Raw genomic sequence first — 14612 nt, forward strand, 5'->3', positions numbered from 1 at the left:
CATATATACATTTTTCAAGTACTCCATCACGACCATTACACATGCCACCTTCCCCCGTCTAAATAATAAATTAATTTCCAATCAAGCCAAGGCTGCTCACGTGAGGAACCTTCATTCGACCTGAATGTCATGAATATCAATCAATAAGAAACCCACTTAGTATTATGACTATTTTTCCCTTTATGGTAAATATTGAATTAAATTGAAGAACTCCTAATTATATACAAATTATTTACCTATGATATTGATGTTTAAAACACTTTTTTTTTTTTGTTGAATTGTATAGTCTATATCTATGAAAAATATTTACTTAACATCTTCATCTAATTACCTATAAGATAGATAGCTATGGATAAAGATACCAAGACAATTATATACCTAAAGCAAAGATATATAAACACGATTATGAGTTATCACCGTAACAAGTTCTAAGACATGTAGAAGCAAAAAGAAAATATACTACATGTAGTTGTTGGCATTTTTGATTGGGTATTTCAATATACAACCCCTCATTGATCATGTTAATATCATTCTTAATGATTTCTTCTAATCTCAATTTCAATTTTGTTTGCAAACCAAAAACTAATGCATTAAAGCGGTTATAATATTGGGGCTATAAATTAAACTTTCTCTTTAAATATGCCATCTTGATTAACCCATTAATTGGGCAAGTATATAGGCTAACGTTTTTAGACCATGCTTAATTATGTTTACTTTCTCATATTCTATGTAAAACCAACTCTTCAAGCCGTGAGGATTATGGTTGATGTCTTTACCTAGACTACTCCTAAATTTGGTGGGCCGGAGATCGAACCTCACATCCCTATCTTGGGATCTATCCAAATGATGAGTCGTGAGGATGCCCTTAACAAGTTTAGATTTGCTCCTACGGATGACATCGTTGCTAAAGTTGATCGGGTGGTTACTAAGAATTATTATCACCAGTGTGTTTCACTATTGATGGATCGAGAGGTATATATTTTCTCGATCCCTTGTTAATACATATTCATTTTCTTGATGTTTTGTTTCGTTTCCTTTTCATCTTTCTCATTTTGGTTTAAGCTTGAATAGACTCACTTAATGCGTTGGAACAAATGAGTAAGCAATGGTCAGATTCAAACTAGGTTCACTAGTTTGTGCCAATTTCCTCTTTCAGGGCTATGAATCCTTTGAACCAGAAGGCCTGCCATGCTTCAGGGTAGGAGCAGGTGATTGGCTAGCTGCCAATGTACCTTGCCATGTGGGAGGTGCGGCCTCCTCACCCTCGGGGACGGTTCGGCTTTCCACATGGTGTTACAGCGTATGATCGGTACATCCATCCTTACAGTACGTTTGCAGCGGGTATATGTGATCTCATCACCTTCGTTAGATCAGTAAAAGCATCCAGCATGGTTTGAGCAATGCTCTAAAGATCTAGAATGCATTGCACTTCGGTTTCAGATTGAGGCGTGCGGGGATCTAAATGAGACATAGTGGGAGTAATCCACGACAATTCGCACCGTTTTACATAATTGTTAGTGATCTTATCTCCCTCTAACGATGGGAAGACTGTCTCATCGAAGTGACAATCTGCAAAGAGTGTGGTAAATAGATCTCCTATCAAGGGCTCTAAGTAACGTATAATGGATGGCAAATCATAACCGACATAGATTCCCAGTTTTCTTTGAGAACCCATTTTGGTACGTAGCGGCGGCGCTATTGGCATATAAAATGCGCACCCAAACACACGTAAATGCGAGACATCAGGCTCATATCCAGTAACCAACTATAATGGTGAATGAGGTTGGGTAGCGGTGGGCCTCAGGCGAACCAATATAGCTGCGTGCAATATTGTGTGGCCCAGGCAGATATCGGCAAATTGGTTCTCATAACCAAAGTTCGAGCTATCATTTGAAGGTGCTTTATGAAAGCTTCTGTCAAGCCGTTTTAGGTATGAACATGGGGTATAGAATGTTCAACTTCAATCCTAACAGACATGCAATAATCGTCAAAGGTATGTGACGTAAACTCTCCAACATTATCCAGTCATATCAACTTGATGGGATACTCAGGTTGGTGAGCCCTTAGCTTAATAATTTGTGCTAGGAGTTTCACAAATGCAGCGTTACGTATGGACAATAAGCAGACATGTGACTATCATGTTGATGCACCAACCAACACCATAAAGTATCTTAATGGTATGCATGTTGGTTGGATAGGTCCACAAATATCCCCTTGAATCATTTGAAGAAATTTAAGGGGGTCGTAAATAATCTTTGTAAATGAGGGTTGAATGTTCAACTTAGTCATGGAACATGCTTTGAAAAGCGGATGGCTTGGATAAGATTTCAAGTAATGCACATGATATGCTTTGAGGATACGGCGCATCATATCTCGTCTAGGGTGTCCCATTCGATCATGCCAAAGCAGGAGAGTGTCCTGGAACCCAGCACTAGGGTTGGCCACATGGTGTGTCTTTACAACTCGAATGGTTGTTATGTACAACCCACTCGGGAGACTTTCCAGCTTCTCGTGAATATGCTTTCGGCCATATTCGTATGAAGTGATACAAAGAAATTCAGAACTATTCTCTTCAGTGGTTTCAACATGATATTGGTTATCTCGAATGTCTCTAAAACTCAGCAGTGTTCTTCCGGAACGTGGAGAATAGAGTGCCTCTTTAATGTTTAATTCAGTACCATTAGACAACATTATACGGGCCTTTCTGTATCATTCTATCAGGTTGGATGGGTCTGAGAGGGTTGTCAGAGGTGCATTCTTAGGTACGAAGTTAGTGAAATAGTGTTTCTCATGCAATATGGTATGCGTGGTCGCACCATCAGCCAGACAATTAACTTCCCCACTAGTCATACCTAGAAATAAATTAATTGAATTGGTCACATATATAAATATAATTCCATTCATTCAATTAATCAATTCGAGAAATAATATCCATAAAATAATATCCAAAGTTCAAAACAAACCAAAACCAAACAAATAATTCCAAATACTTAGAAAAATTGTCTGAAAATTAAATCATAAACCTTAGAAAAAAATAGGGAGGGAGGCTTGGCCACTCCTAATGGGTTCAACCACTAGGGGTTAAAACGCCTTAAAATATGTCTAAAATTTATTCTTCCATATGAGTGGATGCTTCCTGAAAATCTGAAACCTCCAGAGTTACAGTAATAGCTTCGGGGATTGCTCCATGCTCAAAGTTGGACTCATGACGTGAATCATACTTGACAATGGCCTCGGGGGTAGCTCGGCATACGCATGACCAATGATCCCTTGATCCATGGCGATAACACATGTCCAGTTCAGTGGAATCCAATTGAACTGTAGCTTTTCCCTTGTTCTTGAATTTTGGGGCCATCAGGGCAAAGGGTTGGCGCTTCTGGATCAAGTTTTCTCATTTGGATGGGCCTTTGTTCGGTGGATCTTGGGCTCATGGTGGAGCTTGTTGTCCCTTGCCATGGCCACAACAGGATCTTCGTCGGTTTTGGTTGTTCGAAGTTGTCGCATGTCCTTAAGCGCGACGTTCGATCCGGTAAGTCTAGCTTGATGATTTTTCATCAAAAGATGGTTCTGTTTTTCAGTGAGAAGTAGAACATATATCAAATCCAAAAATTTGGTGAACTTTTGTGCCTTATATTGTTACTGCAGGACAATATTGGTGGTATTGAAGGTCTAGGTCTTTTCCAGGAGATTCTGTTCGGTTAAGTCCTTATTACAGAACTTAAGTAGTGATCGGATTTTACAAACTTCAGAGTTGTACTCATTCAAAGAATTAAAGTCTTGGAAGTGTAAATGCTGCCAGTCGTGTCTTGCTTCAGGCAAAAAGATGTCTTTCTGGTGATTGAAACGATCTACCAAAGTGAGCTAGAGGGTACATGGATCCTCCTCTGCGAGGTACTCGGTCTACAGTGCATCATGGATGTGTCTTCGAATGAAGATCATAGTAACAGCTTTCTGAGCTTCGTCGACGGGTGCATCGTCAGTTGGTTCCTCAATGGTAGCTCTAAAACTCTTTGCAGTAAGCTTCACATCTTGAACCCACTTCAAGTAGTTTCTTCCGGAGACTTCTAGAACGATGAAATCAAGCTTGTTCAAGTTCGACATGTCCCTAAACAAAGGGTACACCAAAACGTGGTTAGTCATATAGACATATATCGTAGAACATTCGGGTTCTATAGACATGTATTGGTTTAATTTATGCATAAAAGCTATAGGTTTTATGTGGTAAGTTTTGAATGAAAACTTCGGGTTTCAAAGGCACTAAATTCGAAACTACATGTTTGATTTAGTTATGAACGTTTAGTTCACATAGGGGTACCTGCAAGAACATAAAATACAATATACAATAAAGTGTAGTGGATTTATGGATTGTTTCAGGAACCCTAGTGTTAGTGCTTCAAGACTACGAAAGATAGTCAACGATTCAAAGAAACTAAATAACTTTTTGAGTCGTTAATGCCAAAAAGTGAGCTTCATGCCAATAATTTTACATTAATTGTCAGATAAGTAGACTGCTGGTCACTTTAATTAATTCAATAGATTGAGATTATTTAAGATGCCAAAAATTAGCATTGGATCGAAAAAGGATAGCCCAAAAATATTTGGGCTTGGGTTCGGCTGCAAATAGGCAACCCACTGGTGGCTGCAGGCCAGGGGCCAAGAGAACTAGGTAAGCCGAGCAGCCAAGACTGCTGGCATTGGGCCAACGGGGTGCGCGGGGACAAGCCCAGCCGAAGCAAGCTGGTGGGTTATCACATGGAAGGCCCAACCGAAGCTGAAGCCTGGTCTTTGGGCCAAAGGAAGAAGCCCAGCCATTTGGGCTGGCTGTTTGGTTGCGAGTCAGGCAAGATCAAAGCCCAACAAGCTGCGGGTTGTGCTAAAATAGGCTTGAATGGGCCAAGACTTCAGGCCCCTGTCAGGGGACAAGCCCAGCATGCTTCTAGCGTGTGGTTTTGGGCTGGATTAGTTCAGGGCTTCAGGACCATGTATCATACAACCCAAGCCGAAGCTTGGGTTAAGTTCGAGCGATGCAGCAAGTGTTGAACAACAAAAATATATAACATATAAAAAACATAAAGTTCATACAAATGGGGTCAAACTACAAGACAAAACAAAAGATGTAATCCAGCCCAAAAAATATGAGGATGGGCTTTACATACAGATCAACATCCATAAATAAAATAAAAAGAAAAAGAAAAGAAAATATGTATTTCTTCCTACAAAAAGGGGAAGTAACATGCACTAAGGTCTCTTATTTTTCTGCAAGGCTTGGAAAAACTGCACAGTTGGTGGAGGAGGTTAAGAGAAAGTGGCAGGAGGTCATGGCCTCCATCTCCCCCACGTAACAAATTCTAGAGCCTTCCTAAGATGCCTATGAATAGGCATCAGTTGCAACAAGGCGAGGAAGACACAGAAAAGAGAGGGGATACTTTGCAAAAAAAAAATAAGAGAAACATTGAGAGAAAATACCAAAAGCAACAAGGTGCTATAAGAAAATAGAGCAAGCAGTTCAATCATTTATGCTTTCGAGGCAAGATCCAAAAGAAGAACATTCATCACCAGGTATGAAACAAGTTTTGTTAATTTCTTTATTTCTTTTGTTTGATGTTGTGTTGCAGACAAAAATAAAGAAAAAAAGGCGTAATCAATTATCTAGAGTCTGTAACCTTCAGTTTAATACAAGAAAATCACAACGCTTAAAAGAGAAATGAAGAAGAGGACATGGAGTCCCCACTGATAGCAGCAGAAATAATCTTCAAAATCCCATGAATTTCTTCGGGGTGGTCTAAACCACCTTGTGAAGTTCCAATCAAATTTAAGAGATCCGTATTCGCCGTCCATGCCAAGAAAGAAGGGAGTCATCAATGTCACGGCAAGCAATGGATTCAATAAAGAAATAGCAAGTTTTTTCAACCCCAAATATTGACAGTAACCTATTCTTCACCAACGGTGCAGAAGCTTGTTGGCAAAAATAGAACAACATGATCCAAGAGGATGGCATGTTGCTGGTGTTCTATACTTGAAAGGTCACGCAAGAAAAGGACGAAGAAGAAAAGTTTTTCAGATAGCATAAAAGCCATTCACGTGGCCATCATGTTGGATAAAAGAGACAAAGGATCAAGGGAAAAGTGCATATGTTAAGAAGCCATTCACGTGGTCATCGGTAAAAAAAATAATAAGAAAGCAGGCACAAGGACAAAGGAAAATTGCATATGTTGACAAATGAACAAAGGAAAAGAAGCCAAAAATTTTGATAAAAGAAAAGTCCTCAATACAGTTTGATAAAAACAAAGAAGGAAGGAGACGTCTTTCATGTGGCTATCATTTTGATCAAAATATTGTGTCAAAGTTTTGACCAAAAAGCATTCAAAAAATGCTACAAGACAAGGAAAGAAAGGAAATTTTCCCAATCTTCAATCTTCAAATCTGCCCCGTGAAGATTCAAAAAACACTGGCCGTCCCAAATTTATAGAGGAGGAAAAACTCACTGTCAAAATTTCCAAATCAATTGAGAAATTCACTCACATGGCAACCTTTACATTAAACACCTAAAGACATGGTCAAGGCCAGTCAAATAAATCTCTATATGGAAACAGAGATGCCGAAAGGTGATAATTACACATTAACGCACCAAAAACCCAATCAAGTATGGTAGACATGAAAAGTACGTTACTACAAATTTCAAGGGGGCAATTCTCACCTTTGGAGCCATGAATCAACACTTGTTTTCAAAGTACTACAAAATAGTTTGTCGAACAACTAATCGAAGAGATATTGTTGCCAGAAACTCCTTTTTGCTTTGAATTTTTGCTCCACAAAAGAATCACAAGCCAGGTAGTAAGAGCAAGAGAATAATGCAGCAGATAAATGAAGGAGATTATGACCTGCACAAGAAAGAAACCTCTGCGATTTAGAAGGAAAAGAGGATAAATTGGAGCAATTCAAAAGAGTTTGAACTCCACCAATCTTACCCATCTTCATTTGGAATTCAACGGTTAAAAAAAACCCAAAAGGGAATTTCAAAAAAAAAACGCTACGAAATCAACTCGAGCCTAAGTATTGCAGAACTACTTTTTGCTCCTGGTGGAAGAACACCATGTGTTAGAGCCAAGGAAAAAGAGGATTCCTTTGAAGCCATCTCGCAAGGGGGGTTGAATAAACTTTACCCCTCACGTGGGAGTCTACTCACAAGAAGAAAAAGTGAGGTTGTTGAAATTAGAGGTCCCATTGGAACTGGGAAGCTTTAAAATCAAATAATACAAAAACAAGGAAAAGAAAGTTAAGTATATTGTCAGAAAACTTGGGTCAAATGGGTTCAAGTTCCCATATTTTAGAGGGTTGAAAGTTCAAAGAGGAATATGTAAAAATGGGCTGCTTTGACAGAACCTGTGTGAGGTAAATCCTGTGAATGACCCAGAGAAAATGTTGTGTGAATGACCTAGAGAAAATGTTGCCTTTATTACAACTTCAAATGTGTTTCTCTACACAAAGAAGGGAAAATATATACAATGAGTTTAAAAACTCTAAAGGAAGAAAAGTGCTCCATATGCTTTTATAAAGCTAAATGTGGCTTGCTTTTCCTAACGCCACATGAAGCCCTGCTTGGACTTGGAAATCCTAGTCTACAAGGAGAAGAAACAGGAAGCCTGCAATATTCCTAAATTAATTGGGAATTGATGCTTACATGGAAACCAAAAGGAAGAAAATAAGTTATTTCAAAGACTTTGCTTCAAGCAAAAAAAAAAAAAAAAAAACAAGTGGCTGTGTTTATTTATTTCTTAAAAGTTTGTTGGATCCCAAACAAAGAAATGGAGAAAGGAAAAAGGTACAGCAAAAGAAGAAAACAAACTTGACGTGTTAATCACATGGACTTTACGAATTACGCTGGTTTGATTCCGTTAAGGATATGTAGGCAATCAGATATCAATTTTAGACGCAACCATGAAATCAAGACGAATCCCTGGTTTATATAAACTAAATTCACTTCTGCTGCTTTGACCAAGTAATTACAAATTCTACGAAGAGTAAAAGATAAGTCTGGAAAGCACAGTTCCTAGATTTCCAATTAATGTATGCTGCTCATGCAACGAAGCCGAAGAAAAGTCTCAAATGGCATGAAGCCATGTCAAAAACTAAATGGCACAAAGCCGCTTCAAATTGCATAAGGCCGGTTCAAATTACAAATGGCACGAAGCCACATCAAATTTCAAATGGCATGAAGCCGCATCAAATCCAAAAGACATGAAGCAGTATCAAATGCTCCAATGGCTTAAAGTCCTCGCATGCACGAGCTAAAACTGCACAAGGCATCAAAAGCTCCAATGGCTTAAAGTCCTCGCCCGCATGAAGTAAAACTGCATAAGGCATTAAATGCTCCAATGGCTTAAAGTCCTCGCCCGCACGAGCTAAGACTACACAAGGCATCAAAAGCTCCAATGGTTTAAAGTCCTCGCCCGCATGAGCTAAAACTGCACAAGGCATCAAAAGTCCAATGGTTTAAAGTCCTCGCCCGCATGAGCTAAAACTGCATAAGGCATCAGTTGCTCCTTGCCTATACAAGCTAAAACTGCACAAGGCATCAAACTCCAACAAAACACACAAGGAACTACGAGTGACTTGATCCATCAACGAGGGTACGTAGGCAATCTAGGGCTCTACCTAGATGAAGTCACAAAATCAAATAAACACCCAAATCCCCAAGTTATGATTTATTCATATTATAATCAAAGGGTATTCCTTTCCAAATGAAGGGTTGTAATTAATAGGCGCGTAGCCTAGAATAGGTCGAACTCGAATTAATAAAACCCTCTTCGAAAAACATCAACAGCAAGCCTAGAGAGCTACGTATAAGGTCCAATGACACCAAAACGGTGTTGTTCCACGATTTGTTACCACACAGCTGGGCTTCAGGCCAACACGATCGTGTTGTGGTGGTGCCACGGTGATGCCGCAATTTTCCCTTTTTCTTCTTTTTTTTTTCTTCGAATATCTAGGGTTAAAACCCTAATTACTTCTAAATTAATTTTGATTCTTTGACTCACAATTCCACATAGCATATATGGGAAATGACACACCCCGATCCCGATGTCTTTGGGACATCGGGATGGTCACGTGCTGGCCGACACCCGAAGGGTGACGAAAGCCATTTAATTTAAGTAAAAGCTCATAAATAAGCTAAAACAGGCAGAAGGAACTAGTAACACAATACTAAAGTTCAACTGCTAATTAATAAAATTAGGATCATAACACCAGTTCAGAGCATACATCTATTACAGAGTACAAACAGAATTCAAGATAGAGATGTGCTATATTACAATAGATGTCGAAGCAGAGGAAATATAACACTGGATCACTGGTAGGGAAATGCCTCGTAGCTTAAATCGTAATCCTCGTTCGTAGGTCCTGAAGGGGGCGCAAAACAAACATGAGTGGACCAATTTGATATAAATATAATAAAACAGTTATCAACATACTAACCCCCAAATTTATGAAAACACATATATAATGAAAAACATAGGTTTTCCGAAACCTAGCATGATTTGCAGTATCTCAAATTCATAACTTGTATAAGTAATAAACACTAGTGATTTGTCCGATAACCCCCAGGCCCCATGCCGGCTCCCCGTCTCTGAGCAGACAGTCAGAGGAAAATACACTACAGACCCCTTGCCGTCTCCCCGTCCCTGGTCTTAAATGCCAGAGGAAACACCCTTCAGGCCCTATGCCAACACCAAACCATCGCCCGGGACGAACTGGAATCTATCCCTAGGTCCCGTAGTGGAAAGGACCACTATGTTAGTACAAAACCATTGAACATATCTATATTGAAAAACAAATTCATAGTATAAAGTCATCTATCATCTATACTATAAAGAGGTGTTCTAAACATGTTCTAAATATCATATCGTCATCCATCAGATATTAAAAACATGGGTTATAGGAAAAATAGTAATAATTCAATCTAGCCTCAGTAAGCATATTATCTCATAAAGTACTTCATAAAACATAAGTATTAAATCATGCTTTTCATGTATGCATTTCTATTATTAAAACATGCTTTTGAAGGTGTCCACTCACCGTACACCAATGGTGCAAGGCTGTACCAAAAATGTATAACAGAATCATCGTTAATAATTGCACATATTCACATAAAGGAGTACATTTAGTCAAACTCTATTCAAACGATTGAATTTAGGAAAACAGACTTCAAAATGGGTCCAGGACGTCGAAATTGGCCTAGGAAAGGTCCTGAACGAAACCCCAAAAAGTCAACTCAAAAAGTCAATGTTGACCGTTGACTGGTCAAAGTCAAAGTCAAAGTCAACGCTGACCGTTGACCGAGTTAACAGTCAGAGTTAACTGGTCAAAGGTCAAAGTCAGACTTGACTCAGGGTTTTGGGTTGGATCAGGCCTAGGGTTTAGGAAAGGGCTGAAAGCCCACTTTCTAAATGGCCCAAGGCCTTTATTCCTAAAACAAAAATTAGATAAAACATTAAAAGGTTTTGGGTTTGACTAATGGGCTACGGGCCCTAAACCTAATGGCCCGAAGGCCTTTTTGGTTTTAAACAATTTAATGTAAAACAATTAAAACAAACTTAAAACGAACTGGGCTAGGGTTTTGGGCTTGACTCCCCACGGGCCTAAGGCCCGCTAGTCCTAGATGTTGGAGATATGCCCTGAAAGTCAATCTTTGGAAGAAACCTTTCAAGACAATGAATGAGTGTATAGATGACTCTTATACATCAAAAGGCAAAGATACTAATTAGGACTATCTCAGTAAATTATATATGTCCTAAATAGTGAATCCATGGACAATGGATCGATGTAAGAAGTAATCTAATGATGTTAGACTACAGAGACCTTCTTCACATAACCATCATGTCCAAAAAGGTTCATGTTCATATGATTGTCAGAGGGATACTGACAATGCAAATACCAGTACATACTATGTCCCCTTCAATTGGAAGGATGGGAAGTCTCATCCCATTCGTGTAATGACACTAAGACAGGTATGTAGGTGCTCATTAAGGAAATGAGTTCACTGAACACAATCAAACGAGAGTACTTGCATGGAGGTCTACTCACATGTCAAGCAAGTAACTCTAATGGTTGGAATAATGTAAGTAGTCCTTTGACCTGAGGCATCATAGTTGTCTTGTGGTTAGGTCCTTGATCTTTGATTATGTCAAAGTCACTCCATCCGCGAGTGTCCACGGCATAGTTGGGGTTAAGCCACTTAGCCATAGAGGCGAGTAAATGCGCAACAAGGGATCTCTAATCCTCGTTATGAGAGGATGAATACTCTAAGATATGATTCGGGAATCTTCGGCCGAAGTGTCGAGCGTAATAAAGGAAAGCGTTCCTATACGACTCAATTGAATCATATAACATGGAATAATCACATTAAGGGTTTGACATAATATATCCATACCCTAATAATGTGATTGAGAGTATTGTATTAGATAATGATCGAATTACATTGTAATTCCAACTGAATAGGTTCTCCGAACAAATTCTACATTAGCTTGGGTAGCCATGATATATGGTTAGATGTCACTCATGGCTTGTGAGTTCTTCTAGATGATTAAAATAAGTAGTCGTCAAAGAAGAAGGAGAATTAAAAGTAAGTTTTAATTCACTAAGTGATTGGATTAAACATAATCAATTGGATTGGTGCCAATCATCTCACTGCCTTGCTAATTAGAACCTAAAATGATTGTACACCGATACACTCTTGTAGCGAGACAACTATTGGATGATGGAAATAATTATTGGATTAATTAAGTGTTGTGATTGATTAGAAAGTCTAAAGAAATCATAAAAGCGATAAAAGATCGTTTTGGACTTAAAGAAAAGTTCGGGTTAATATGGGCCCATTAAGCCCAAACCCATTGGGCTTTTATTTAAGCATAGGATGACTTGAAATGATAAAAGCCCAAAGCCCAAACAACACTAAAGGGGCCGGCCAAATAAAGGGAAAGAGAGAGAGAGAGAAAGTCAAGTTGTTGACTTGTTTCTTTGTGTTATAAAAGGAACTTTATAGTGAAAAGTTTGATTAGGGTTTTTGTTAGTTAACTTTCACCAAAATTGAGAAAACACAATCTCTCTCTCTACTCACAAGGCCAGCCACCAAGAGGAGTTCTAGCTAATCATCTTTTCTCCTTTTGGTCATTCCTCCATCCATCTCACTACACTAGTGGGTGTGGATCTTTAGAGGTCTTCTACCTTGGAGACTAAAGGAGAACCAAGGAGCACTCATTCTAGCAAAGTGGAGGAGGCAATGAGGGAGGCTAGGCTCAATGAGTTCCAAAAGCAAAGAACTTGGAGGTGGTCCATCCTTGGTCTCAAGTCTAGATCAAGAGGTATAAAACTATACCTTCACTTTGTTCTTCAATAATTTCTTAGATGCATCAAATATGGACCTATGCTTCTTGAAGGGGATTTGCATGACGATAGCTTTGATATTTTGTGATAACATGCTTCCGTTGCGTATGTATATGAATTTTGAATTGTATATGCATGCTAGTCACTAGAAATCCCACATAAATCTCATTATTTCCCTTCACTAGAAACGGCCTGAAGGGCCGAGTCTCACCGGGAACGAACACCGGAGCTTCCACAGCTCCGACCGACTGCAAACAGGGGTTTTAGACCCCGATCTAGGTACCAAAACAAAAAGCAAGACGAGAGGAGTATTTCTATACCTTCCTTTCACCTTGGAACGGCCGAAGATGGCCGGAAAGTCCCTCGACACTCCCGAGGTCGCCGGAGATGGGTGTGCCTACACCAGAGTTCGATTTCATCCAAAAAAACCTTGGAAAAACACGAGATACAACTAATTAAAACGCAATCTCACCAGATTCAAGAACGAAATAGAGGGATTTAAGGCTTACCTAATCGAAAAATACCAAAATCTCGCCATGTTCCTTTCCGGTTTTCTGGGTTTGCAAACACGAGAGGGAGAGAGAGAGCAGGACGATATTGATGATAGTGATGGTTCTTCCTCGCGTACGCGTGTGTCTCTACGTGCGTGATTTATCTGAAGAGAGGGAGAGAAATAAGAAAGATCCGAGAGGGAGAGAGATGAGACAGACAGAAAAGAAGAAGAAGAATGAAGGGGTTCACGGGGGGGACAGAGAGAGAAGTGAGGGGAGTAAAAGGGGTGCTGCCACGTGGCAGCTTGAGAAAGAAATAATCCAATGTTTTCAGATTCTGATTGGTAGTCAAAAAGGACCAAATTGAAAGATTTAAAACATTTAGGGGTAATTACATACATATATCTTTATAAATGGGGGGTGGGTGTTACAGGAAATGCATGAATAATTATATATATTGACAAAATATATGAACATATATACGATATATATAATTTGAAGGAAAATATAAATATAAGGGGTTCATGCATCAAGGTTTTTTTCATATATCTTAATTTATTTTAGAAGAACTTGATTGGCAGACAACGATTGAAAGCCTTTGAATTTGTAGAAGATAGCCTCCTTCTACGATCCTTCAGTCCCTTAGCTTCTGGCAAGAGCGTGCTGATAACGTGTTGTAGGCCTATTTAACTGAGCTATCTAAGGAATAGAGAGAGGGGGCCGATGGCAACAAGAGAGAAAGAGAGAGATTTAATTATGAGATATGTGTTGTATCAGTCCCTTATGCCTTTATTTATAGTGGTAGGATGGGTAGAATCCTTACCTTTTTAGTATTACATCTCTTAATAGGTGATCAACTCCTAATGGTAACTGTAGACATCGAAATTTTGGTAAATAAATGTTGACCGATAAATCAAAGTTTCAACGCTCATGTATTACATAAATTTTACACGTAGCGTGTGATTCGACGAAAAATTGAAATGAGTCAAAAAAGTCATCAAACAGGACACGTGTCAACACCTGGCAGAAACGACTTATTTCATCTGGAATATTATATTCAAAATTAGGCCTTGGAAAATTCTATAAATAGAAGCCAATTTCATTCATTTGGGGAGAACCAAAATCATTAGGCAAAATTCTTGAAGCTCTGAAGCTCTGAAACTCCGAAGTTCTCAAGCATCCAGGTTCCCGAAGAATCAAGAAAACTCTCTTCATTCTTCATTCTTCGTTCTTCATTCATCATTCATCCTAAGATCAAGCCCCAACGGCCCTTTGGATCAACAATCATCCACCAATTCAAGATCAAGCCCCGACGGCCCTTGAAGAAAGTGTTCTTCGTTCTTCGTTCATCGTTCTTCCAAGATCAAGCCCCAACGACCCTTTGGATCAACAATCATCCACCAATTCAAGATCAAGCCCCGACGGCCCTTGAAGAAAGTGTTATTCATTCTTCGTTCATCGTTCTTTCAAGATCAAGCCCCGACGACCCTTGGATCAACAATCCACCAATTCAAGATCAAGCCCCGACGACCCTTGAAGAAAGCACCATCGTTCATCATCCGTTCATCTTAAGATCAAGCCCCAACGGCCCTTTGGATCAACAACGTCGACAAATCCACACATCCAACCGTTCTTCAAGATCAAGCCCAAAATCCTTTGAAGATCCGTTCATCACTGTTATTCAATATCAAGCCTCAACGGCCCTTGAAGAAACATTCATCCTCAAGATCAAGCCCCAAC

The 14612-nt window shown here is 39.3% G+C and overlaps 1 protein-coding gene across 1 annotated transcript in view; it reads left to right on the forward strand.

The window, feature by feature from the left end:
• The window catches only part of LOC126602084 (uncharacterized), a 73730-nt gene that overhangs the window by 45697 nt on the left and 13421 nt on the right, over positions 1-14612 (forward strand). The window lies entirely within an intron of this gene.

Source organism: Malus sylvestris, chromosome 15 (genome assembly GCF_916048215.2).
Source record: "Malus sylvestris chromosome 15, drMalSylv7.2, whole genome shotgun sequence".
Lineage (NCBI taxonomy): Eukaryota > Viridiplantae > Streptophyta > Magnoliopsida > Rosales > Rosaceae > Malus > Malus sylvestris.